The sequence below is a fragment of the Balaenoptera ricei genome, chromosome 2 (assembly GCF_028023285.1).
Source record: "Balaenoptera ricei isolate mBalRic1 chromosome 2, mBalRic1.hap2, whole genome shotgun sequence".
NCBI classification, from domain to species: Eukaryota; Metazoa; Chordata; class Mammalia; order Artiodactyla; family Balaenopteridae; genus Balaenoptera; species Balaenoptera ricei.
The window spans coordinates 60,002,015-60,029,228 of NC_082640.1; the positions used below are offsets into that span (position 1 = coordinate 60,002,015).

Genomic DNA, 27,214 nt, shown 5'->3' on the forward strand with positions numbered 1-27,214 from the left:
GTGGCTGCTTCCCACTAACTATCTGTTTTACATTTGGTAGTGTATATAAGTCCATGCCACTCTCTCACTTCGTCCCAGCCTACCCTTCCCCCTCTCTATGTCCTCAAGTCCATTCTGTACGTCTGCATCTTTATTCCTATCCTGCCCTTAGGTTCTTCAGAAACTTTTTTTTTTTTTTTAGATTCCATATATATGTGTTAGCATACGGTATTTGTTTTTCTCTTTCTGACTTACTTCACTCTGTATGACAGACTCTAGGTCCATCCACCTCACTGCAAATAATTCAATTTCGTTTCTTTTTATGGCTGAGTAATATTCCATTGTATATATGTGCCACATCTTCTTTATCCATTCATCTGTTGATGGACACTTAGGTTGCTTCCATGTCCTGGCTATTGTAAATAGAGCTGCAATGAGCATTGTGGTACATGACTCTTTTTGAATTATGGTTTTCTCAGGGTATATGCCCAGTAGCGGGATTGCTGGGTCGTACGGTAGTTCTATTTTTAGTTTTTTAAGGAACCTCCATACTGTTCTCCATAGTGGCTGTATCAATTTACATTCCCACCAGCAGTGCAAGAGGGTTCTCTTTTCTCCACACCCTCTCCAGCATTTACTGTTTGTAGATTTTTTGATGATGGCCATGCTGACTGGTGTGAGGTGATACCTCATTGTAGTTTTGATTTGCATTTCTCTAATGATGAGTGAGGTTAAGCATCCTTTCATGTGTTTGTTGGCAATCTGTATATGTTCTTTGGAGAAATGTCTATTTAGGTCTTCTGCCCATTTTTGGATTGGGTTGTTTGTTTTTTTGATATTGAGCTGCATGAGCTGCTTGTTAATTTTGGAGATTAATCCTTTGTCAGTTGCTTCATTTGCAAGTATTTTCTCCCATTCTGAGGGTTGTATTTTCGTCTTATTTATGTTTTCCTTTGCTGTGCAAAAGCTTTTAAGTTTCATTAGGTCCCATTTGTTTATTTTTGTTTTTATTTCCATTTCTCTAGGCGGTGGGTCAAAAAGGATCTTGCTGTGATTTGTGTCATAGAGTGTTCTGCCTATGTTTTCCTCTAAGAGTTTTATAGTGTCTGGTCTTACATTTAGGTCTTTAATCCATTTGGAGTCTATTTTTGTGTATGGTGTTAGGGAGTGTTCTAATTTCATTCTTTTATATGTAGCTGTCCAGTTTTCCCAGCACCACTTATTGAAGAGGCTGTCTTTTCTCCATTGTATATTCTTGCCTCCTTTATCAAAGATAAGGTGACCATATGTGTGTGGGTTGATCTCTGGGCTTTCTATCCTGTTCCATTGATCTATATTTCTGTTTTTGTGCCAGTACCATACTGTATTGATTACTGTAGCTTTGTAGTATAGTCTGAAGTCCAGGAGCCTGATTCCTCCAGCTCTGTTTTTCTTTCTCAAGATTGCTTTGGCTATTCAGGGTCTTTTGTGTTTCCATACAAATGGTGAAATTTTTTGTTCTAGTTCTGTGAAAAATGCCATTGGTAGTTTGATAGGGATTGCATTGAATCTATAGATTGCTTTGGATAGTATAGTCATTTTCACAATGTTTATTCTTCCAATCCAAGAACATGGTATATCTCTCCATCTGTTTGTATCATCTTTAATTTTTTTTATCAGTGTCTTATAGTTTTCTGCATACAGGTCTTTTGTCCCCTTAGATGTACTAATTTTGAAATTATTATGCAGAGTTTAGTTAGAGCTCTGTTTCAACACAGAGATGGTGGCTGAAGTCCTGGTGTTAGATGAGCCTTTTCAGAAAGCCCATGTGGAAGAGACCATCAGTGGGCAGAGATGGAGCATCAAAGAATATCAGCATTGAACGGTTATGAAGAGAAGGAAAAACTTTAAAGGAAATAAAAAGAGAAAGGAAGGAAAAGAACAAAGATTCCCTAAAACCAAGAGAATAAAGAGTTTTAAGAATCAGAGGGTCGTCAGCAATGTCAAATTTCACAGAAAGTTTTAGGACTAAAGGTGTCCATTGTGTTTGGTAGTTAGGAGGCCCCTGACTAACATATCAAGATCATTTTTATTGGAGGGCAGGGGTGGAAAACATAGTGTTGAAGTAGGAGGAGAAAAATTAGAAAAAGCATAATGTAAAATGTGACGTTCAGGCATGCAAATACTCAGAACATTTCCTTTCCACATAATTTTACTCAGGAAAATTACTTGAGGGTGTAACTCCAGCGTAAATAAAAGGAATTCAACAAAGAGGAGGACATGGGATCTGAGGCGGAAAAAAATGGAGCCAAGCCAGTATAACAGTTGTGCAGCAGATCCATAGAGTAATGTGTCCAAAATTGACCATTTAACAGGAAAATTAGAAATCTTGATGATCTTACCATAAGGTGAAGAAGACATATATATCTACTTTCTATAAGAAAAAAGGCAGTGAGAAACTTCAGAAGTATGAAGAAAAACCTGTGGAAGACGTCTGGACTAAGCACGAAGCATACTAAAGTATAGAATGATTTTGAGCAACTTGATGGCGTACAAGAAAAGAAAAACAAACCTATATACTTGAACTTTTTCCATCCAGCAACTTGGATAGATACAGTGTTACATTCCTTTCTGTCCTGATTTAATCACACTACCTGATTCTGCAGTGGACATAATTATAAATATAAATGTTACTTATTGCTCTACAAGTTTTAGATGCAATTTATGAGCAATTTGCAAAGCATGCAAAAATTCATGTAGCTCCAAAACACACTCTGAATGATTTAAACCTTGACATGTAAAGAAGCATTGGTAATCAATCAATCAGCTAATCAAAAGTTGGAATGTGGAGAAGGGTATTAGTAATTTGATAGCTAACATTTATTGACTCTCCACTATGTCCCAGTCCCTATCCTAAGCCTACTATAGGTTATTGAATTCATAACAAAGCTATGAGTTAGGTGCTATTTTTTTTTTAATTTTTTATTTATTATTTATTTATTATTTTTATTTTTGGCTGCGTTGGGGCTTCGTTTCTGTGTGAGGGCTTTCTCCAGTTGCGGCGAGTGGGGGCCACTCTTCATCGCAGTGCGCGGGCCTCTCACTATCGCGGCCTCTCTTGTTGCGGAGCAGAGGCTCCAGACACTCAGGCTCAGTAGTTGTGGCTCACGGGCCCAGTTGCTCCGCAGCATGTGGGATCTTCCAGGACCAGGGCTCGAACCCGTGTCCCCTGCATTGGCAGGCAGACTCCCAACCCCTGCGCCACCAGGGAAGCCCCCTAGGTGCTATTTTTATATCCATTTTCCAGATAAGGAAACTGAAGTACAGAGAGGCTAAGTAACCTGCCCAGCGTCACACAGCTAGAAAATGGAAGCAATGAGATTAGCACCCCAGCCGTCTGGCTCCAGAGCCGTCTGGCTCTACATACACTCCACTGTCCTGTCTCCTCAGGAGAGGCCGAGAGAAGTGCCCAGGCCAATGACTTCATCACACATCCTGGAGGGGCAGGAGATACTGACCCAAATCGATGCAGCACACAGGAAACATATATTTTAAAAAGTAACCTGAGGTGGTTGCCTCTGCAGGTTAGGACTGGGGAGTGGGAGGCTGAGAGGAAAACTTTTACTTTCTGTCATATTATATACCTGTGTACCATTTGAATTGTTATTACTATGTGCATGGATTAGTTTCATCATTTAAAACTCCTACCCTTCCTCCAAGACCATGTTTAAAAGTTTCCTCCCAAAGCTTCCCTAATTCCCTTAGTAAAAAATGGGCTTTCAATCCTCTGAGCTCCTGTAGGGTTTTGTCTCTGTCTCTGCCTTCTTTAGAACCCACTACTTCTTTATTTTTTCTATTAATTTTTTTGTTTTGTTTTTTTAATTTTTTATTGGAGTATAGTTGATTAGAACCCACTACTTCTGACTTTACTACAGTTGCCTTTAAAAATGCCTTAAAAAAAAAAAAAAAAAAATGCCTTGAGGACAGCATCTTTGTCAGATCTATCTGACTGATCACCATAGCCTTGGCACCATGCCCTGCCTATGGTATATGCTCAGTAAATATTGAATGAACTGGATGAGTGGCTTCTGTTAGCACCAGGTCATGTCCATTTCCTTCAATTTGGGGAACTTGGAAAATGTAGCTTAAGTATGTCTGTGTGTCAGTCATTGTGCTGCCACTGGGGAAGAGGGAGATGGGAAGAGAGAGAGGTGTGGAGTGGACACTCTGCCCCATTCTTCTGTAAGAGCAAAGTCACAAAATGACAACGCTGAAATGAACCTTAGATCATTACGTCCAACCCCATCATTTTACAGATGAGGAAACTAAGGCCAGGGAGCAGAAAGGACTTGAAAACCTACAGTTAAATTGTAATAGCTGTATCAACTTAGGTTCTTAAGGGGTTTTTTCCTAATTACCAAAGCAATACATGTTCAATGCTTAGCTTGGGTTTTTTTTTTTTTTTAACCCCCTGTGATCTCTCTATATTTCTACCTGAACACAGTTTTGAGCTTTTATTTTTCTCTTATGGTCATGCTTTGTATGTGATATTTTAAGCTGGCACAGATTCTGTTTGGATGTCAGTGAATGATGGATGGGTGGATAAATGGATGAATTAGTGACTTTCCCAGGATAACATAGCTGGTCGGTGACAGAGCTGAGACCTAGCAAACCATCTCGCTGAGGGATGCCAAGCAGCTGAAGTACCTGACGCAAAAGCACTTCTGAGTTGCCATGACAACTACAGTAGTCCTCTAATTTCCATCAGAGCATGTGAGGATCAGGGTCAGACCCTTACGTACAGGCACAGAGGTCAAGGCCCAAAGGAGGATGCTCCTTACCCAGGCTGTGATGGCACAGCCCAGGCCAGACTCGGGAATCAGCATTTTGTTGAAACCACCAGGCCTGGTCCGAAAGAGGGGCCAAGGGAAATGGATCCAAAGGACACTGTTATCCAGGCAGCACCATGTGTTGAAGAGATGCAGGAGGCGGACCCAGATTCCAGTCCTGGCTCAGATACTAACTCACTGAGTGACTTTGGGCAGGACCCTGGGCCTCGGTTTCTTTACCTATGAGGTGAGGTGGTCGGACTAGTGCCTAGGCGATGTCCACGGGCTCTTCCAGTGTGAAAATGCCCTGACACTTTGCAATTGCAGGCCACACCAATTGCAAAATGTCTCGTCAGAATCCAGAAAAGGCTGGGATTCCAGCCTCAGACCCACATAGAGGAGACATCCCTCCCTGCACCCCTTTGTCACACACAGACTCCGCTCCCCTCTGACAGCCAGCCGGAGCAGTGGGAGGGCAGCCCGAAGGCAGGTAGCCCCCCTAGCCCTGGCCAGCTGCCCACTTCAGGTGAGGTGGGAGCGGGGTCACGAGCAGGTACTCTTCTTCAGAGACCACCTCCCCTTTGGAGGCACTCGGGAACCACTCCCGCTACTAGCGTGGTAAACAAAGAGCCAGGTTCCTTGGCTGGAAGCGGGGGTGTGTCTCCTACTCCATGAAGATGGGGGCTGGCAGGAGGTCAGCAGTTCTGGGAGCAGTGCTGGGAGGATAAAGAAGCCACCTGGCTAGAGGGGCAAGGTGATCTGGCGACCTCTGGTGACTCTCCATCCATGCCCAGTCCCCGAGGGTCGTGTCCCCCAGCCTCTTCATGAGCCATCTGCCTCCCAAGCCTCTCCACCGTCCTGTGCCCATCGCCACTTATACTTCATTCATTCAGTAAATATTTCTTGAGCACCTGTTGTTCTGGGTGCTGAGGATACCGTGGGAAATGAGAGAGACACAAAATCCCTGCTCTCAAGGAGCTTATGTTCTAGTGGGGGAGGTACTTAATAAATAAATACTAATCATATAGTATATTATACAGATGGTGAGACATGCTGTGAAAAGAATAAAGCTGGTAGAGGAGATAGGAAATGTGGGCAGAGCATGTTATTTGAATTAGGGTGGTCCAGAAAGACCTTGCTAATAAGGTGGCATTTGAGAAAAGACCTGAAGGAGGTGAGAGTACAAGCCCTGGGACGTCTCAGGGAAGAGCATCCCAGGCAGAGAAGACGCCCAGAGCGGGGAGTGTGCTTGACGCATTTGAAGAACGAAGCTAGCGTGGCTGGAGAGGTGAGCACAGAGGAGACAGGTAGAAGTTGCTGGGGCTCCGGGGGGCAGGGGACAGAACCTTGAGGGCCGTCACTGGGCAGCCAGGGCAGGGAGCTGCTGGAGGTGGTGAGCAGCGGGGTGATGTATCTGCCTTGGGTTTTAAAAGGGTTTCTGCTGGGTGAAGGACAGGCGAAGGAGAAAGCAGGGGGACAGGTGAGCTGTCTATTGCAGTAATCCAGCTGAGAGATGACGGGGGGCGTGGGCCAGAGTAGAGAGGTGGTGAGAAGTGTTAAGTTTTGTGATGTATCTTGAAGGCAGAACTGACAGATTTGCGGACAAGTTGGATGTGGGGCATGAAAAGAAGGAGTCAGGGATGACCCCAAGGCTTTTTGTCCTGAGCAACTGGAAGGATGGGGTTGTTGTTCACAGAGACGGGAAAGGCTGTGGTGAGGCAGGTGAGACATCTAAGTGCAGTTGTCTGGTCAGCAGTTGAATCCACGAGTCTGGAATTAAGGGGAACAGTTGAGGGTAAAGATGTATTTGGGAATCATCAGCAAATAGACCTGCACTGTCCAGTATGGTAGCCACTATCCACGAATGGCTTTTTAAATTTAACATAAATTAAAATTGAATAACATTTAAAATTCAGTTCCTCAAGCACTCTAGCCACAGTTCAAGTGCTCAATAGCCAAATGTGAGCAGGGGCTACCATACTGGGCAGCACAGGTATAGAACATTTCCATCATCACAGCAAGCTCGTTGGGCAGTGCTTATATGTCTGGATGAGATTCCCAGGAGAGTAAATGGAGAAAAGTGAGCATTTATCTGTTGGCAAGATGAGGAAGAGTGGCCTGTACAGGAGGAGGAAAACCCAGGAAAGGATAGATTCCTAGATGCCAGTAAAGAAAGTGTATTGCAGAAGAGGTCAAATGCATTTATTAGGCCAGGTAGACTGACGATCAAGAATTGACCCGTAGAGGCACTTCCCTGGCAGTCCAGTGGTTAGGACTCTGCACTTCCACTGCAGGGGACAGAGGTTCAATCCCTGGGTGGGGAACTAAGATCCCGCATGCCATGTGGTGTGGCCAAAAAAAAAAAAAAAAAGCCTGTTTGGAAGAATTGACCAGTAGATTTAACAACAAGTAGGTCATCAGTGACCTCAGTGAGAGCAGTTTTGAGGAGATGGAGGCAAAAGCTTGAGTGAAGATAGATTCCAGAGACAATGAGGAGAGAGGGAAGATAGATTCCAGAGACAATGAGGAGAGAGGAATTGGAGGCAGCACATGCACACACCTTTTCAGGTGAATGTGCTGTAAAGGAGCAGAGAAATAGGCAGAGACTTAGGATGTTAAGGGAAATTTTCAGGGCGAGAGGAGTATAGCATGTTTGAAGCACTTGAGATTAATCCAATGGAGAAGGAGAAATTGATGATGCAAGAGACGATTGAGAAAACCATGCCTTGAGTAAGGAAGAGCCGACAGGATCTAATCCCCAGCGGTAGGATGGTCTTTGGTTAGATATGGACAATTCACCTGGAGGATGGAGGGAGGGCAGAGTTGGTGGCAAGGCGGCAGGTAAGAGGGAGGCTGGGGAGCATGTGGAGGTTCTCCTGTGATTGCCTCAGTTCCCCCAGGGCAGTAAGGAGTTCATCAGCTGAGTATGAACAGAGGCGTTGGAGGTGTGAGGAGAGAGAGGAAGGCATCGAGTAGTCATCCAGGAAAGCATGAGAGTGGTGGGATTAAGGGATGGATGTGGGGTTGCCAGACTGCACCAAGGGCTTGCTTAAAGTCTGTGGTCCTGGGCTTCCCTGGTGGTGCTGTGGTTAAGAATCCGCCTGCCAATGCAGGGGACACGGGTTCGAGCCCTGGTCCGGGAAGATCCCACATGCCGCGGAGCAACTAAGCCCGTGCGCCACAACTACTGAGCCTGCGCTCTAGAGCCCGTGCTCCACAAGAGAAGCCACTGCAATGAGAGGCCCACGCACTGCAAGGAAGAGTAGCCCCCGCTCACCGCAACTAGAGAAAGCCCGTGTGCAGCAACGAAGACCCAACGCAGCCAAAAATAAATAAACAAAAAAAATTTTTTAATGAATAAAATCTATCTTTAAAAAAAAAGAAAAAGTCTGTGGCCCTGCCAGAGCCAACTTCCAGAATTTGCCCTGTTTGCCTCTGTGTGTTCACATATGCAGCTTTTTCTCATAAGAGGGTCCTTTCCATTTCTCTACTCCCTTGTCTGCCCAGCCAACCCATGGTCCTGCAAGGCACAGCTTGAGCATCAGAGCCTCTGATACCTCCTTCCCTTTCTTTTCAGCAGTGCTCATCCTTCTCCCAGAACTCTGGTCGTGTCACATTATCATTATTTGCTTACATGGGTGTTGCTCGAAGACAGGGGTCAGTAAACACTTTCTGCAAAGGGCCAGATAGTGAATATTTTGGCTTTGTGGGCTGTTTGATCTCTGTCACACTATTCATTCTGCACAAATTGTAGCACAAAAGCAGTCAGACAATACATAAAGGGTTGGGCGTGACTGTGTTCCAGTAAAATGCTATTTACTAAAGCAGGCAGTGGGCTAGATTTTGCCTACGGGCCATAGTTTGCCAACCCCTGCTCAAGGGGATGGCAGAGATGGTGTCTCAGTTATCTCTGTGGCCCCCATATCTGGTGTCAGATCTGGGTACCAGGTAGGGGCTCAGGAAATGTTTGAATCGATGAAAGATGAATGGATGTGCTGAAATAAATACTTGGCCTGCCGAGATGCTCAGATTACAAGACAGTGCTCCCTCAGGCATGCAAGTTTTGGTCTATTTGTCAGTGGTCTGTCATTACAGTCACCCTGCGACTAGGGAAGGATTACACACGAAAGCATGAGCCCTGGACACCCGGGAAAGATCGGAGATGGCCTCGCCATCCACTGCCTCAATGCTAAGCTGCCACGCTGTCTAGCCAACCTCACTCCTACTTGTTCCCGGGTGCACAGCCCCCCAGTTCTGAGGGTCCAGCCTCTTCACAAACAAGCCCTCTGTATTCACTCTCCCTCTGCATGGTTCCTGTGTTCCTCTTCAGCCCACCACCCCCGACCCCTGCAAAGAACAAACAGTCAGCAGTCATATGCAAGGCATGGTGGGAGAATCATAGGCCCTTCCCTGAAGAAGCTCACTCACAGTCTGTGCATCCCTCCAGGGGTGCCCTCTGCCTACCCACACCACACTCACCTGAGCTCCTCCTGAAAGCTTGCCATAGCCACCCCAGGCCGCCTGATTCCCCCTTCCTTTCTACTTTTTCACAATTCTGTGCTTCTGCACCGCACTGGGGTTCTCTTGGGTATGGATTCACATGTAAATACCATCTCCCATCACAGTGTAAGCTAACAGAGCACAAGGACAGCAGAGTGTGCTTTTGCTTCTCTGAGACCAGCACTGTCCAATAGAAATGTAAGCTACACACACAATTTTAAAATTTTCTAGGGGCATGTACAAAGAGTTAAAAGAAACTGGTGAAATTAATTTTAATGTATTTTATATAACCAATATATCTGGAATATTATCATTCCAACGTGTGATCAATATAAAAATGATTTTATTCACACTAGGTCTTCAGTGTCCAGTGTGTATTTTGCAGGGACAGAACCTCTTAGTTTGGGCTAGCTACACTAGAGTGTGTAGTGCATGCAAGGCACGTGGTAGATGCCTACTAAGTGACTGCATTGGGTCCTCCTTGTGAAGTGTTTCACACCTACTGCCCAACCCTCACAGCAGCCGTATGAAAGAGGAACTGTTATCCCATGTTCTAGATGAGAAAACTGAGATTTAAGAGGTTGCTTGTACCCAGCTGCTAAGTCACAAAGCTCAAATTTGAACCCAGGTCTCCGTCCAAATCCTGTCCTTAAAATAGAATATTTAAGCTGGAAATTTCTTTAGAAAATGATCCAAATTGTCAACTCCATAAATATCATGTGTGTTCTCAGCACCTAGCCCCAGTGTCAGGTTCATCCTAGGAACTCAAATACTTGAATGAGCGAATCTGGTCTCACTTTACAGATGTGGAAATTGAGAAATGCGGGGAGACTTGTCCAAATCAATCAAAAGAGGGAAGTCAGGAGCTAGAACCCACGTTGCTGGTTCCCACTGCACTGCTTTTGTTCTGTGTCCTTCTGTCATGCAGATGATCAACGCTGAAAAAGCATGGGAATTTGGTATCTGAAGCTTTCTTTGTATTTGCAGGGACAGATTTTAGCAGGCATTTTCTTCCCCATCTCCACAGCCTCAGAACTCGCCATAAATCTTCCTTGCAATTCCCTTCTCTCCCCTTAACTCCACCCACCCAGCAGCCCAAAGGATGGGCAGAGCAGTTGAGCCTGCTCCGTGACCAGGACTCCAGGTCTCCAAGTGAAGCCACATGAACCGGCAAAGCTCACTGCACGTGGGCACCACCCGCAGCTTTCATCTCGGGTCACGCTCCATCGTGACAACTTGCGCTGTTTCCTTGGCTGGAGGGCAGCACGAATTTACAAGAGGGTCACGCTGACTAGCCGCCAGCAGCTGCCTGCCGTGCCTGGGTGCCTGCCCTGGAGTCTGGTTAGGGAGGCACCCTCGGGCTCACTTCAGGCCCAGCCAGTCAGCATCCTCCCAGGGAACTCCTAGCAGCCTCCTTCCTGATCAGGTCATAGTAAAGGTCACAAATTGTAGAAGCTTAGAACTGAAAGGGAATTTAAACAGCATACATCCTACTTCTCTTCAAACTGTAATGTCCTACAAGTGTCCTGGGAATCTTGTTAAGATGCAGATTTCTGATTCAGTAGGTCTGGGATGAGATGAGAATCTGCATTTCTTTTTTTTTTTTTTTTAATTAACTAATTAATTAATTTATTTATTTTGGCTGTGTTGGGTCTCCGTTTCTGTGCAAGGGCTTTCTCTAGTTGTGGCACGCGGGGGCCACTCTTTATCGCCGTGCGCGGGCCTCTCACTATCGCGGCCTCTCTTGTTGCGGAGCACAGGCTCCAGACGCGCAGGCTCAGTAATTGTGGCTCACGGGCCCAGTTGCTCCACGGCATGTGGGATCTTCCCAGACCAGGGCTCGAACCCATGTCCCCTGCATTGGCAGGCAAATTCTCAACCACTGCGCCACCAGGGAAGCTGAGAATCTGCATTTCTAACAAGCTCTCAGGGGTTGTCAATGCTGCTACTGGTCTAGGGACCACACTCGGAAAAGCTAGGATTTTGGTGAGAAAACTAAGGGGGGGAGAGATTAATTAAACTCACAGTACAAGTCTCCTAAATTTTAACTAAACTTACCAACTGTATTTGCTATCTGCAGAATTTGTTGGCACTTTTCACAGACTACTTTGTATTGATATCCTTTTCTTCCAATTAGACTGTTAGAAGCAAGGATGCATCTTATTCTTCTATGTATCTCCCTTGAAGTCCCCTCTGAGAGGCCACATGAGCTGTGAAAGCCCATGTACCTGGGCCTGTGCCTTGGAGGGTCTTGGTACCAGGTGTTCCTGGGATCAGAGGCACAGTGAGGTGGAGCCCAGGTTGGAACTAGGAAGACCTCAGCAGGTACCAGACCTGCAGGGCAAGGTGAGGATGGAAGTGGAAACTTGTAGTTTGGGAGTTAGCAGAGGTGCAGAGGCTCAGAGTCTTTCTGAACACAGTCCGCGGATACAGAGGGAAGGCTGCGGGCTCAGCTCATTATGTGGTGCCCAGGGCATGGGGCAGAGGCAGTGAGGCTGCTTTGGAAGCAAGGACCCAGGCCCAGCACCGAGTTTTTCCAAGGGCTCTAACATTTGTTGAATAAATGTGCAAATGAAGGTCAAAAAAGATGCAGCAGCAATAGTTAAACATATTAAAAGACTCCACATGCTTAGCAATGATTTACACACTTCCTGGCACACTTCAAAAGTGGCAATGGCAGCTTTTTCTATTTGACTTAAAAATTAGTTTTTCTTTTGACCCCAGTGAATCGAGGTCTGTTCAGGGCACACACAGGACCAAGCATAAGCCCATAGACCTGGGGGGCCGAATGGAGTTGCCCAATAAATGCTGGAGGTCAAAGATGGCCCCAGTCTGTCTGTCTGTGTGCTGTGGTACTTATTTTCATAAAGGTAGAAAACAATATGTAATGAAAAGATAAGCCACAAACTTGGAGGAAACATTTGTAAAACACATATCTAATAAAGGACTTGTGTCCATATTATACAAAGAACTCTTAAAACCTAGTAACAAGAAAATAAACGACCCAGTTGAAAAGTGGACAAAAGAGCTGAACATCAGATACCTCACCAAAGCAGCTATGCTGATGTCAAATGAGATGAAAAGATGCTACACATCATATGTCATGAAGGAATGGCAAATTAAAACGAGATGCCACTACACACCTCTTAGAATGGTTAAAATCCAAAAACACTGACAACACCAAACACCAGTGAGGCTACAGAGCAACAGGAACTCTCGTTCATTGCTGCAGGGAGTGCAGCATGGTGAAGCCACTTTGGAAGACAGTTTGGCAGTTTCTTACAAAAATAAACATACTCTCAACCACATGATCCAGCAAGCACACTCCTAAGTATATACCCAAAGGAGTTGAAAACTATGTTCACACAAAAACCTGCACACGAATGTTTATGGCAATTTTACTCATTATTGCCAAAAACTGGAAGAATCTAAGATGTCCTTCGATAGGTGAATGGATAAACAAACTGAGGTGTACCCAGACAATGGAACTTAATCAGCAATAGAAGCACATGAGCTATCAAGCCACAAAAAGACATGGAGGAACCTTAAATGCATCTTACTAAGTGATATGGTTACACTGAAAAGGTTACATACTGTATGATTCCACCTATATGACTTTCCGGAAAAGGCAAAACTATAGACACAGCAAAAAGAGCAGTTGTTGTCGGATATTGGTGGGGGGGATTTTTCGGGCAGTGGATCTGTTCTGTATGGTACTGTCATGGTGGACACATGATATTTTGAATCTGTCAAAACCCAGAGAGTGTCCAACACAAAGACTGAACCCTAACAATAAAGTATGAATACTGGTTCATCAATGGCAACAGATATACCATTGGAAGCTATGGGGGGGTGGGGAGGTGGTCACATGGGAATGCTCTGTACTTTCAATTTTTCTGTAAACTTTAAAACTGCTCTAAAACATAAAGTCTATTAAATTTTTTAAAATGTGCTACTGAATTCCAAGAGGAGATCAGTTGCTGGGTAATTGCTCATTCATGTTTCTCCTTAGGTGCAAAGATGATCTTGCACATTCACTGCTGACAACCCCTCCACAAGCTGCCTGCATCAAAGCATTGACTTGCTTTGAGAATTGTCCTCGAGTTTTATGGGTTACTGAGGAATACTTTTTGAATGCAGAAAGCGTACTCATGGGGACCATCTAAGGGCCCTGAATTATTTTTCTGCCTTTAGAAAAGCTGCTGAACTAAATCTGGCACTGGCACATAGAAATGTGCCTGAGAGATTTTTCTTTTATTTTTAAAGGTTTAATTTAATTTTTATTTTATATTGGGGTATAGATGATTTACAGTGTTGCATTAGTTTCAGGTATACAGCAAAGTGATTCAGTTATACATATATCCATTCTTTTTCAGATTCTTTTCCCATATAGCTTATCACACAATATTGAGTAGAGTTCCTTGTGCTATACAGTAGGACCTTGTTGTTTATCTATTTTATGTATATTAGTGTGTATATGTTAGTCCCAACCTCCTAATTTATCCTTGCCCCCCGCCCCCCCCCCCCCCCGCTTTCCTCTTTGGTAACCTTAAGTTTGTTTTCAAAATCTGTAACTCTGTTTCTATTTTGTAAATAAGTTCATTTGTATCATCTTTTTAGATTCCACATATAAGTGATATCATATGATATTTGTCTTTCTCTGTCTGACTTATTTCACTTAGTATGATGATCTCCATTCATGTTGCTACAAATGGCATGATGTCATTCTTTTTTATGGCTGAGTAATATTCCATTGTATACATGTACCACATTTTCTTTATCCATTCCTCTGTCGATGGACATTTAGGTTGCTTCCACGTCTTGGCTATTGTTAATAGTGCTGCAGTGAACATTGGGGTGCATGTATCTTTTCGGATTATGGTTTTCTCCGGATATATGCCCAGGAGTGGGATTGGTGGATCATATGGTAGTTCTATTTTTAGTTTTTTAAGGAACCTCCATACTGTTCTCCAAAGTGGTTGTATCAATTTACATCCCCACCAACAGTGTAGGATGGTTCCCTTTTCTCCACACCCTCTCGGCATTTATTGTTTGTAGACTTTGATGATGGCCATTCTGACCAGTGTGAGGTGGTACCTCATTGTAGTTTTGATTTGTATTTCTCTAACAATTAGCAATGTTGAGCATCTTTTCAGGTGCTTTGAGATTTTTTTTTAATTTGCTAATATGAACCCTGACCTTAGTGAGCTTGTAGTCTAGAGTAGATGGTACAGGAGCCTAAACCACAATAACACAAGATAGAAAAGTGATTCATGCACTGAGTGAGGTACCATTAAAATGGTTGGGAGAAAGATGCCCTTCCCCCCACTGTCTTCAGGTGGAAGCAGTGACACTGGGTTGTAGAAGGTTGGATGGGAGAGCAGGTATTATAGTTGAGGCTTGTGGAATAGGGGAATCCATGTTCCATGCAGAGAGAATTCCATAAGCAGAGGCAGGGAGGTGGATAATGTGTGTGCATGTGTCTGTGCCCTGGGAAAAGTGGTGTCTGCACAAGGTGGCTGGACCATAGTACATGAAGAGGATGAGGAATGGCTTAAAAGGTTATGGCCAGTTGGTGGCAGCCTCTGAATCACAGGCCAAGGAATTGAGACCATGTTCAGTAAGCAGCGGGGACCAATCAAACCCCAGCTGTGCTTCAGAAGAGTCATGTGGCAGCAGCATATAAGATGTGTCTGAGAAAAGAAGCCTGGAGGTAAGGATACTTGTCAGAAGACTACTTTGAGGAAGTGTCAAGAACCCAGGAAGTTGGAAGCTGTCTCTTCAGCCTCTGAATTCCCATATCCCTTTACCTGTATCTCTTGTATACACTTATCAGTTTTTACCTTATGTATGTTTTTTAGTTTAAAAGTAGATTTAGTTCATTATTAAGGAAAATTAGACAATATAGAAACATATAAAGTAAACAGTTCCCTGTAGTCCCACCACCCAGAGATAACTACTGTTAACATTATGGCTCTATCCTTTCAGATCACATTATATAAATCACACTATATTGGCTTTTTTTTTTTTTACAAATATGAGCATAGTTTTAAAGCCTACTTTTTAAAATTACCTTACAGTGAACATCTTTCCTTGTTAATCAGTATTTCTAGATTTCTGTTGTTGTTTTGGTTGGTTTTCTGTTTTGCTTTCCCAGTTTTTAAAATTGTGGTAGAATACGCATAACATGAAACGTACCATTATTGACAATGCATTCACAATGTTGTGCAACCATTACTATTATTTAGTTCCAGAACATTTTCATAACCCCGAAAGGAAGCCCTGTATCCATTAAGCATTCATTCCCTATTCCTCTCTCCTCAGCCGCTGGCAACCACTTATCTGCTTTCTGTCTCTAGAGATTTATCTGTTCTGGAAATTTCATATAAATGGACTCATACAATATGTGGCCTTTTGTGTCTGCCTTCTTTTACCTATCACAGTGTTTTCAAGGTTCATCATATCTAGATTATCCTTTTTTTAAAAAAAACAAAAGATGCTCATGAACAAAAAGCACTGAGAAACAAGACCTCTCCTCAAGATTACCACTTCCCTACCTCCCTACCTCCCTACCTCCCTACCTGTTAATAATTTTGGATACAGCATCTGGACCTTTTAGATGAATGGAGGTGATAGGAACAATCAAGCGATACGTCCTTCCAACATATTCTGCTGTCTCTCGCTTCCCATCACCTGACATGAATGTGGGAAGATGCCTTAGCTTTTCTAGTCACTTTCAGGATTTAGGACAGGCTCATTTTCAGGTGTTAAAATATCCCATGTAAATCAAAACTTCCGTCCAGTCCACACAGCCTGACCTGCGGATCAGCCCTTCTGCTCCTTCCCCCCAGTTCACTCAGCCTAATCCTGGGATGCTTTTGTAAGTTCCTTAGAAACTCACCTCCTGTGTTCTGCCACTCTAACCCCTCTGGGGGCAGTAGGGGAGTTGCATGTACTATTCCACTGGATACTTGCCTAACTTCGGAGGGCTACCTTCAGTTCCTGCTTTCGACACTGTCCCCCTGGAACCCCTCTGGCCTTCTTGGGTGGAGTCCTGTCAAGATGTCCCCTGGAATCTATAACTGTAGAGGGCACTTGCCATATTTGTGATCATCTTGCATCCTTTTAGTGGCCTTTCTAGATCTGGGGAAATTCCCATGTTGAGTCCACCCCCCATGCAAGGTGGTAGCCTCCCTTGCAGCCAGGATACAGCAGTGTGGTCTATCTCTGCCAATCAGATGGAGCTGGGACCTAGGATTTGGAAGCTGAGAAGGAGAGGATGTTGGTGTGGTGCAGTGGCATCAGCGATGCTTTTGCTGGAGCAGCGCCAGGGTCCAGTCACTGTTCCTGACCACAGAGTTTTGATGCCTGGCTCTCTGACCCACCTGGCATTCAGCATCCTTTAAAAACACATACTCTGCTTAAACTATTGAGTTTAATTTTTACTAAGATCCTTGACTGATGCCACATCCTTGCTTAGCCTGGTGGTTAAGGGCAGGTTTCCCCCACCAATGCTCTCTGTCCCCACCTGGCCATCTCCCATGCCCCAGCCAGCCTGGGAGCCTGGCATGGGTTTTTCTTGCCTTATCTCCTGCAGGCTGTCAGGAGTAGTAGTTACTGGACCAGCTTGACCATCTGTTAGTATGTTCCAGATATATGGTCTGACATCTCTCTTTAGAAAATGTGACTACTTACCATCTTTGTCCTCAACTTTTGGGCATCTTCAAAACTCTGAGACAACAGGAAAAGTCCTATTCCACACCCTGTCACACACATATTTTCTCTATATATTATGTAAGTGGGATCATCATCTATTTGTCATTTTGTAACCTTTTTACTTAATGTTATATTGCAGACAACTTTCCATGTTAATGAGAATAGTACACCTTCATCCATTTAAAAAAAAATAGCCACATTGGTGAAAGAACTATTTATAAACAATAAAAAGCACCCATTTTAAATGCACACTTGGAACCATCACCACAATATTTAGAATATTGCCATTATTCCCAAAAGTTCCCTCATGTCCCTTTGCAGTCAGTACTTCCCAATCTTCAGCTCTAGGCAACCATTCAACTTCATCCTTTTCAACAGCTGTATGACAATCCCATAATATAGAAGTTCCTTAATGTATTTAACTAATCTCCTATTGATAGATGTTGATATTGCTTTCAATTTATTGTTTTATTGATTCCTTATCAACACGTATTTGTGGAGCACCTACTATGTGCTAGGCATGGTGCTATTATAACAATTCAACAAACTTCTATATGTGTATATGTGTGTATGCATTTATTATTTCTCTAAAGTGTATCCCCTAACAGTTGAATTACTGGGCCAAAAAGTGTGCACGTTAAGATAATTTTGATAAATATTGTTAAATTACCCATCAGCAAATTTGCAACAATTTACACTTCTATCAACAATGTTCATGAATGGCCATTTTCCCACACCATCATCAGTACTAGGGATTATAAATCTTTCCCAGTCCATTAGGAGAAAAAATGGTTTGAATTTATATGTCTTTGCTTACTGATGAGGTGGGCCAACTTAGCGTCTGTGAATTTTATTCTGGAAATCACGGTCCCAGAAGCCAGACTCCCTTGACCTCACCCCTCAGAGTAAGGCTGTGGCTGGGCTCTCTCCACTGAACTCAAAGGACATCCTGTCCTGTTGGAAGTGGGACAAAGGTCACCCTTTGGTTCCTGACAGCTCCCTACCTCCCCCCACTTTTCTTTAAATTAATTAATTAATTAATTTTTGGCTGCATTGGGTCTTCGTTGTTGGGTCTTCATTGCTGCGCACGGGCTTTCTCTAGTTGCAGCGAGTGGGGGCTACTCTTCGTTGCGGTGCGTGGGCTTCTCATTGTGGTGTCTTCTCTTGTTGCAGAGCTCGGGCTCTAGGCACATGGGCTTCAGTAGTTGTGGCACGTGGGCTCAGTAGTTGTGGCGCACGGGCTTAGTTGCTCTGCGGCATGTGGGATCTTCCCAGACTAGGGCTTGAACCCATGTCCCCTGCATTGTAAGGCGGATTCTTTACCACTGGACCACCAGGGAAGTCCCCCTACCTCCCCTTGAACAGCTACGTTGGAGAAAGCCCCTCAAGGATGGGGTTGGTCCTAGTCTCTCCCATGATTGGACCTGCCCCTGCAGGTACACCTGAGGAGGTCCATGTCATTTAGACTTCTAAACTGGCAGAGACTGTGGGTGGAAATATAGCAGGCTTAAATTAGATATAGTTCCTGACCAACTAGATAAAAATCATTATCAAAGGAGAAGAATTTTAGCAAGAGTCTAAACGAGTAAGTATATCAATATATAGGTTATATATCAATATATAGGTTTTTAACAAGTATATCAATATATATGTTAGTGCCCCAAATATTACTGGAAACTGTTAGAAAGTGGCACCAGAATTTCCTGTAGTCGCCCCCTCCACTGTGGTGCTCTCCTGTCCTCATTCCCAGGGAAGTCAGATCTGCTTCCATAGATCACAGCTTGTAACTCCTGCGGGTGGGCAGGAGATGGGCACAGGTGGGAACCCAGGAACTGGTTATGTGGTTGGTTTGGTTGGGAGACGTTAGGGTTTATGGCACAAGGAAGGAAACAGGATTCTCGGGCATTGACTGTTGCTGAAACAGCTCATAGAAATACCATGACAGGGTAGTTCCTAAGTCAACTATGTCTTTTCTTGTGGTGTAAGGATATCTATTGCTATTTTTGGTTTCACCCTTGTCCTCCATTTTCACTCCAGTGCCCATGGAGAAGAGGGTATAATTAAGCAAGTATTTGGACTTATTTGGTCCACAGCCACCCTCAACAGCTTGCAAATGATTAAGACGCTCCCTCAAAAGGGAACTTTCATACTTTGCTGTGGAGTGTGAATTGCTATAGCCCTTTGCAAAGCAGTCTTGTTTTAACTGTTAAAATTTAAGATACATACTCTTTAGCCCAGTAGTCTCACTCCTGGGAATCTATCCCATACAAATAAAAATACCAGTACCTAATGAAATGTATACAAGGATATTTATTGTAGCATTTTTCACAGTGGCCAAAAAAAAAAAAAACCATCTAAAACTGCCTATCAACAGAAACATCGTTAACTAAATTACGGAGCATTCATACCATGGAATATTATGCAGCTTTAATGAAAGAATGAGTTCGAGTTTTACTACCTGACTTGGGAGAGGGGTATTTCTATAGTTTCCGCTGTTGAGTGTGAAAAGCAAAGAGCAGTTAAGTTTGAATAATGTATTTTTTTAATAAAACAAACAATGAGATGTTTATTTGTGCATAATTGTGTAAACACAAAGAAAAGTAAGGAAAAATATACACAAGCTTAACATTGGTGTGTGTTTGTGAATATGTATATTAAGGGAGGGGGAAGCAGGCAATAAAGAAAACACAGGTGCCACTAAAGATGAATTTTATGATAAGCAATTTATATAAAATTATATATTGTACCTGTGTATGTATATGAATTAAGAAGTTAGAAAAAATGTAAATCTTTACCTATTGATCAGAAAGGATGTCCGTTATATACTGCTAAGTGATAAAAGCAAATTGCAAAGTTGGTTTTGTTTTGTTAAACACAAACCCACAAAAATTAGCCTATATATGTGAGTACATGTTTGCATAATTCTGAGCAAGGGTTTCCACACCTGGGTATTAACATAAGACCTCAAGGGAGAAGTGGAAGGTTAAAATGGAGGCTGGAGAGAGGTTTATCTTTTTTAAAATATACATCTTTGTATTATTTTACGTGTTGCAGTGGACATTTATCTATAATGTGTCAGTGATCTATTGCCACAGTAATACCACATAACAAACCACCCCCAAAACTTGGTGGACTTAGAGAAACAAACCTTTCCTAACAGATGGCTGAAGGAAGAGGAGGATTGTACCTGCCAGTGTGAGGAGTCGTTAGTTACCTCATATTTATGAGGAAGTTTACAGCTTTCAAAACTCTCCTTTGTAATGCTTCATTCTTCTCACCTCTCTGAATTTTAATTTCTATCTATGCATCTGTCTTTATCACTAGCCCACTAGTTTCTTGAGTGCATCTCTTTTATCTCGATAACCCCAATGTTTGGTATACTTCCTAGAACACAACAGGTGCTAATAAATGACTAAAGAATGATTTTTTAAAAAAAAACAAAATTTTATTCACCTCCTGGGCCTGTGGACCTGCGATTTAGGCTGGGCACAGCTGTGTGACTCTTCTGGTCTTGATCCAACTCACATGCCTGGGGGTGGGGGGAGGGGAGGTGGGCAGCTGGTGTTGGCTGTCCTTGGCTGGGGTGACCAGGCATGCAGGCTGTCATGGAAATGTGTACGTGAGAGGGCAGTCCCAGTCACATGCGTGCTTTGCATGTTTGCTGATATGGTCGTCAGGGTTCTACAGAGAAACAGAAGCAATAGGATAGATATATATGTGTATTGTCTGTGTGTGTGTGTGTGTGTGTGTGTCTGTGTGAATAAAGAGATTTATTATAAGGAACTGGCTCACAGGATTATGGAAGCTGAGAAGTCCAGACCCAGTAAAGCCCATAGTGTAAATTCGAGCCTGAGTCTGAAAACAGGAGGCTGGTGCCCCAGCTCAAAGTCAGTGAGGTGGAGAGAGAATTCTTTCTTACTCAGCCTTTTGTTCTCTGTAGGCCATTGACAGATTGGATGAGGCCCACCCACACTGGGGAGGACAACCTACTTTACTCAGTCTACCAATTCAAATTTTAATCTCATCCAAAACACCCTTGCAGACACACCCAGAAATACTATTTAACCAAATATCCCTTTATGCGTCAAGTTGACACGTAAAACTAAGCATCACAGTTTCCAACCTACGTGGACAAAGCAAGTCATATGGCCAAGCCCAGTGACAGGTGAAGGGGCAGTGGAAAATTATGTGACTGTCTTCATCCATTTGGGCTGCTGTAACAGAATACCTTAGGCTGGGGGGCTTCAACAACACACATTTATTTCTCACAATTCTGGAGGCTGGGAAGTCCAAGGTCAAGGTGCTGGCAGATCTGGTGTCTAGTGAGGACTCTTCTCCTGGTTTGCAGTCAGTGGTATTCTGGTTGTATTCTCACATGGCTAAGAAGTCATCTCTCTTGTGTTTCTTCTTACAAGGTACTAATCCCATTTGCGAGGGCCCGTTCCCCATGAGCTAATTACCTTCCAAAGGCCTTACCTCCTAATACCATCACGTTGGGGATTAGGATTTCAACATATGAGTTTTGAGGGACACATTCAATCTGTAACAATGACAAATACAGGAAGGGTGAGAATGGGGTCATTTTTGCATCATACCATATGTAGTACAAAAAGGGTTGAAGAAAGAGGACTTTTTCCCTCCATTTACCAAAGAAGAGTCACTTACCTGGTGCCATGTAGAATTCAACTGCCAAGTTAATTATATCTGGGTTCTTAACATGTTTAGTCAACATCACGTACAGGTGAAGATTGCTTCAGAGATTTGCAAAGTGCGGCGTTTACGCTTAAGATTTGCTTGACTGGGACGGAGAAGGCGAAAGGTAGGGGTAACAGGGCAGCCACTGTAGCCCTAGCTCATTGTTGGTGCTTCTGCAGATCATAGCTATTTGAGTTCCCCAGGAGCTCTGCAGAATTCTGGAGGGAAAATGACATCAGGCTGGGGTTGAGGAATGCCTGCTGCGGTGCATCCTTTCCTGCCCAGGCCAGCCAGGGGTGAGGAGCCAGTAGGTCCTTTGTCCCAGCAGGGACAACTTAGGGAAGTGTTTGTTAGGAAAAAACATATCGAGAGGAAGGGAAGGATTAGAATAACGGTCCTCTTTGTTTTCTTCTCGGAATACCAGAGTAATTTCAGATCTAGTTTTGTGTGATCTCGTTTTGTGTTTCCCCTGCTTTATGAGACTGGTAATAGTTGAGAGGCTGTGTAAGTGAAGAGGAGCAAACAATAGAAAGTAAGAGGGGTCCACGGGAGACTGTGCCGCACCTAGAAAAGAGAGCCACTGTGCGCTCCCTGCCGACTTGCTTAGCCACTAAGGATCGTGCAGTGGACTGGAGATGAGAGTGGGAGAATGCTCGGAGACATGATTGATTTTCTTTATTTTCACTTCTTGTTAACGGAGCAAGGTGTGAATGGGTCAGGGTAACAACAAGGATGACCTCGTGTTGTTATACACCAACCTTTCTCTTCTAGCATAAGAATCACCCTTCTCCTCCTGGGGGGGTGTGGAACATCATGTCTGTGAAAGGTGCCTGAGTGGCTTCTCCCTAGGAGCAGATTCTACAGCGAGCTTTAGGATGTCAAAACTGAACCCCACACACATGCAATGCTCTCTAACTAAGAGAGCCCCAAGGTTTGGTAAGAACACATCTTTCACATCCCCTGCCGACCAGTTACCAACACTTGGCCAGTCTTGTTTGGAGACCCAGGAAACTTATTCAGCGGAGTGTCCAAACTTGGTCTGGCAGACATTTGGTTATATCCTGTCCTTGCTTGCTAAGAGAACTGAGATTTGTTTATGGAAACAATATGCCCAGCTCCAAAGGATGAATCACGATTGGTCTAGGCTCTCATATCACTCCTTACTCCCTTGGCCAGCTGTGTGTTGTCCTCGGTTCCTTTGCAGCCGTGTGACCCCGCTCTGCGCAAGAGACATCAGATGTTGACTAGAGGGCTTGGAGAGATAATGCTGACTGAATAAAAGATCAAAGCTTCGTGAGGAGAAAGCCTTTGATTATTTTTCTTGTTTGGGAGCTACTGTGAGGATGTGCAAGCTGGAGCTGCAGCAACCATTCTGCAACCACAGGCAACAAGTGTGAATAATGCATCACACAGGGGATGGGGGAATGGAAAGATGCAAAGAGCTTGGGTCCTTGGTGATATCTTTGAGCCACTGCCTCCAGGCCTCTTGCTATGTAAGGTAATTAAAAGTCTTCACTGCCTAAGTCACTGTTAGCCAGATATTCTGTTACTGGCAAATAAAAGTATTCCTAACTGATATATCTGGTCATCTTCAGCCTGGCCAGGGTAGGTTTTGCTGACAATTCCGCCACACTAGCTTTGTAACCAGTTAACTTCATCTGCAAAATATGTTGGGAAAAAATACCTTCTTTATTACGTCAAGCAAACTTTCTGAATCAGAAGATCAGAGTGTGGTCTGTGGATCAGCAAATCATTATCCCCTGGGGTTTCTTCAAAATGTAGACTCTCAAGCTCCCACCCCAGACACACTAAATTAGAAATTTCGTGGGTAAGGCTATGAATCTGTGTCTTCATAAACCTTCCATGTGATTCAGTTGCAATGGAAAGTGTAAGATCACTGATATTGAGGGTCAACTGGAATGGTTGCATGTCAGAAACACCAGGGGAACTTTAAAAAGATTCTCAAACTCCACCTGCAGAGTTCTGATTCAGCATTTCTGTAGTGTAACCTATGAATTTATATTTCCCAGAAGGCCCCCAGGTGATGCACAGTGAAACCAGGTTTGGTAACCAATGGAATGCATATGAAAGCAGGTCACGTATGCCAAGGGGGCTGTCACTCTAGTCAGAGATGAGGAATAGACCTGGTCACCCTGGGGACAGGTGAGCTGAATTATGGATTTTCTCACCAGGTAGGTCAGGGAACTGATTACTTGATCTTAGAAGCCTTTTTCAGCTCTAAGGTTCCTAGGATGCCCGCTTGAACTTTGCAGATCTGGCTGGAACAAGCAAATATGGTCTTGGCAAATTACATAGACAGACTCATGAGCAACAAGTGGAAAGGACTGGAATTGTACTAAAGTTTAAAAAGCAGCCTTGCTCCCCCACCACTGCCAGACCCAGTAAATCCAAAACAGGTTTTCTCTTCTGCTTTTACTGGGTTTATGAGACAGCAGGTTTGCACTTCAGATGTTCATTTATAGAGTGCTAGACTACACCTGCTTCACGCTAGGCTTGTGCTTTGGGCGTTCTTTCCTTTGGAAAATACTATTTTTACAAAACATCATCTTAAGGCATCTTGCCTTCTGAAGTGTGCTACTTGTTAAGGATCAAAACTTCTGAAGCAGCCCACTCACTGTCCTTCCAAATATGATTTTAACCCTCTCTCCTGCCTCATCTCTGCCTTGTACTGGAGATGCCAATCATTTCTTCCCCACTCCCACATCTCCTTCCAGGAAACTGCCGTCCCTGTTTCCAGCGAGCCTGTTCCCCCCACTCAACCCCTGCTGAGTGAGTGTTTAAAACCGTGACACTGTGGAAAATAAACAACAACAACACCTTGTTGATTGACTTTGGAAGATTATTTTGAAAACCAATAAATAAAGGGGGGAAAAGTTAAGCATTTAATCCTTCCTTTTCTATATGAACTGTACCTTAGGCTAATCAAATAGTTGATGAGGGGGAGTTTTTCTTCATAGAAGCTGATAAATGAAGAAGGAAAGATGAAATCATAGCATGATCCTTTTGCAAGCCCTAATGAATTAATGGATCTAGGAGGCAACCATCAATGGCTGTTATGTCACAAAAAGAAAAAAAAGAAGACATTCTGTGTCTCTGAATGGAAGTCATGACACTGCCTATAGTCTTGCAAAAAAAAGGTTCCACCTGAATCTGATTAAAGTCTATAGACTAAAATTTACAGGAAACATAGAGGACAGAGGAACATGTTAAATGAAACCGAAGGGATACAATCACCACAATCCAGACTGTGGGAAACTTTCTAAGACAAATGATCTAGTTTTTCCAACAAATTGCATGGAAAACGTAAGACACAGGGGGAAACCTACAGATTAAATGAGACGGAAGAGTCATATTAAACCAATCATAATGTGTGGACCTTGTTTGGCTCCTGATTCATCAAACCTTTAAAAATTACAGGAAAAACAAGGAAATGTGAACAATTCCTGGATATTTGATAATATTAAGAAAATATTGATTTAGTAGTGATGATAGTTTTGTGGTCACATCTTTTAAAAGGAATCCTTATCCTTATTCTTAAAGCTATGTATTGAAACATTTACAGATGAATGAAATGATGTCAGAGATTTCTTTCAAAATAATCATGAGGGGTGGGGAAAGGGCAGGATACAGAGAAGACTGTCCCTGAGCTGTTAACTGTTGAAGTGGGTGATGACTAACTAGAAATTCACTATACAGTTCCCTACAACTCTCTATATTTGAAATTTTCCTTCCTAAAAAGTCAAATTAAAATTAAATCACTTTCATTTCTATTTTTTATATATATTTTATATTGGCCGTAATATATTAGTATAGGAGTTGATGTTTATTTTTTATAAATATAGATTTATCAAGTTTTACTTCTTGTTCACTGCTAAGGGTACCCAAAAATTTTGGAGATTTTTTTTTTTAATTAATTTATTTTTGGCTGTGTTGGGTCTTCGTTTCTGCGCGAGGGCTTTCTCTAGTTGCGGCAAGTGGGGGCCACTCTTCATCACGGTGCGCAGGCCTCTCACTATCGCGGCCTCTCTTGTTGCGGAGCACAGGCTCCAGATGCGCAGGCTCAGTAATTGTGGCTCACGGGCCTAGTTGCTCCGCGGCATGTGGGATCCTCCCAGACCAGGTCTTGAACCCGTGTCCCCTGCATCAGCAGGCAGACTGTCAACCACTGCGCCACCAGGGAAGCCCCTTTGGAGTTTTTTATGTTTCACACTTGCCTGCCCAGCTGGACTGGAAAGTCCATGGAAGCAGAGACCTTCCTAGTATATTCTCCACAGAGCTAATACCTTGTGTAGCGTGTAAAGTGCCCACCTTGGTGGGGCTTCCCTGGTTCTTACCTCCTTTGAAAGCAAAAACGTCTCAAGGAGGCAAAAACTGCAAAACAGATACAAAGTTTATTATAAGAGGCACAGCACAACTGTATGGTAGAGCACAGAGAGAAACAGTTTATTTATCTAAGTCAGAAGCAAGGCAGAACTACACACCCAGAGAGGAGTGCAGGCGTCCTGAATAAGGAGCGCAGTAAAGAGGTGATTGAAATCACTTATATAGGGCAGTCCTTCTGGTCTTTGTTTACATTTGGCCAAGTATCTTGTTTCTTTTTTCACACCTGACTGGCCCTGGGACCCTCCCTAACACGCGTGCACAACTTTTTGCTAGGATGGATCCCACTGCAGAGGCCTGTGGGGGTATGTCCACACTTATTATGGGGTGGCGCCCCCTCCCTGTTTGACCCCCAAGGAGCCTTCCTGCGCATGTGTTGACAGGGAAATTTTTCTTGACCTCAGGAGTGGTCATCTTATCTCTTTACTTCAGCAGAGCTCAGCTTCTGCCACTAGCTTTGTCCTTGGAGCGTCTGGGTGAGAACAAAGCTTCCATTTTACTCCGCTTGACAGACACCAGCTGTCCAGCCCAGGGGCCCATCTATCTCCTCACTCATGACCACAGGCAGGCTGGCTCCAGGGTGCGCTGGCTGTCTCCTGGAGAGACCCAATGGGGAAGAAGAGAGGAAAGCCTGGAAGAGTGCAGAGACAGAACTACCAGAGGAGAGGGAAATCTCGGGAGAAAGAAATTTCTGGGAAAACGAGATTTAAAAAAAAAATAAATTTATTTATTTTTATTTATTTATTATTTTTGGCTGTGTTGGGTCTTCATAGCTGCGCGCGGCTTTCTCTAGTTGCCGCGAGCGGGGGCTACTCTTCCTTGCAGTAGGTGGGCTTCTCATTGCGGTGGCTTCTCTCGTTGCGGAGCACGGGCTCTAGAGCGCGCGGGCTTCAGTAGATGCAGCACGTGGGCTCAGTAGTTGTGGCTCGTGGGCTCTAGAGTACAGGCTCAGTAGTTGTGGCTCACGGGTTTCGTTGCTCCGCGGCATGTGGGATCTTCCCGGACCAGGGCTCGAACCCGTGTCCCCTGCATTGGCAGGTAGATTCTTAACCACTGCACCACCAGGGAAGCCCGGAAAATGAGATTTTTGAGACAAACCTTATTTTTGAGATTCC

The 27,214-nt window shown here is 43.8% G+C and overlaps 1 protein-coding gene across 1 annotated transcript in view; it reads left to right on the plus strand.

Moving 5' to 3' along the window:
• Positions 1–27,214, plus strand: part of TMEM266 (transmembrane protein 266) — a 137,843-nt gene that overhangs the window by 24,272 nt on the left and 86,357 nt on the right. The gene's annotated exons all lie outside the window — the stretch shown is intronic.